Source organism: Canis lupus, unplaced genomic scaffold, assembly GCF_011100685.1.
Source record: "Canis lupus familiaris isolate Mischka breed German Shepherd unplaced genomic scaffold, alternate assembly UU_Cfam_GSD_1.0 chrUn_S392H552, whole genome shotgun sequence".
Taxonomy (NCBI): domain Eukaryota; kingdom Metazoa; phylum Chordata; class Mammalia; order Carnivora; family Canidae; genus Canis; species Canis lupus.
This window is the reverse complement of record NW_023331320.1, coordinates 34,446-35,576: the sequence shown is the minus strand read 5'-3', so window position 1 is coordinate 35,576 and position 1,131 is coordinate 34,446. Positions and strand designations below refer to the sequence as shown.

Genomic DNA, 1,131 nt, shown 5'->3' with positions numbered 1-1,131 from the left:
CTGCTCCCTTGGACGAGCAGCCCCCTGCCCCAGGTGCCTCACCTGAGCTGCCTCTGAGTTGTTCACGGGTCCAGCCAGGCACGCTGCAGCCCTTTAGGGAGCTCAGCCGTGGGGTGTGGTGTGCTCTCCCTGGGGCGCAGGTGGTCTGTTAGTGTCCCTGGGAGTCTGAGGTCATCCCTGCCCTCCTGGGATCCTGCTCTAACTCCCTGAGAGCGCCTTCCTGTCCGGGAAGAATGGTGAAACTCCTGCTTCTCCAGGCTGGGCTCTCCTGTCCTGGGGACACTTTTCCAGAGTGGCTGCACCAGTTTGCACTCTCACCAACAATGCAAGAGGGTTCCCCTTTCTCCACATCCTCGCCAACATTTCTTGTTGGTGGCAGACTATGTCCGGAGCAAGGACTTTGGGACTGCCTCATGAGTACGCATTTCTGGGGCCCTGTAGCCAACTGGGGTCTTCCCATTGCTGCCATCAATGACATGAAAAAGTCTCCAGAGATTATCAGTGGGCGGATGACATTTGCCCTCTGTTGTTACTCCTTGACATTCATGAGATTTGCCTACAAGGTCCAGCCTTGAACCTGGCTTCTGTTTGCATGCCATGCCACAAATGAAGTAGCCCAGCTCATTCAGGGAGGACGCCTATCAAACATGAGATGAGTAAAAAGGCATCAGCATAACAGTGGAAAATGGGCAACCAGGTGTTTGAAGGGACAGTCTGCGCTGCTGCTGAGTCACAGATTCCATCCTCAGAATAGTCTTGCTAAGGAAAATAAGCTGAATGCTATTTTTACTAACCAATTTTTCTAGAAATAGCTGAGAGTCCCTAAGCCAACTCTCTGCTGCCTTACACATACCAAGTATTTTACTTCTCTTCATAAAGAGTAGCTCAAAATATGCAATCAATTTAATAATTCCCAATGATGGTTTTATCTGCAGTAATATGTATATTACTTGCTAGAATTTACTTAATAAAAAATTGGATAAAAATTGTAATTATTAGCACTTAAATACTCAGAATCTTTAACTCTTTAATGACCATGAGACCACCGACAGCTGGCCATACTTACACTGTCATCGCCAGTTTTTTTTACCATTTAACTTTCTTTACTGAAAACCAATATTCAAGAAAGAT

General features: G+C 46.9%; 1 pseudogene; it reads left to right on the top strand.

Moving 5' to 3' along the window:
- The first annotated feature begins 379 nt into the window (after positions 1–379).
- On the top strand, positions 380–676 carry LOC119879194 (annotated as a pseudogene).
- The last annotated feature ends 455 nt before the right edge of the window (positions 677–1,131 follow it).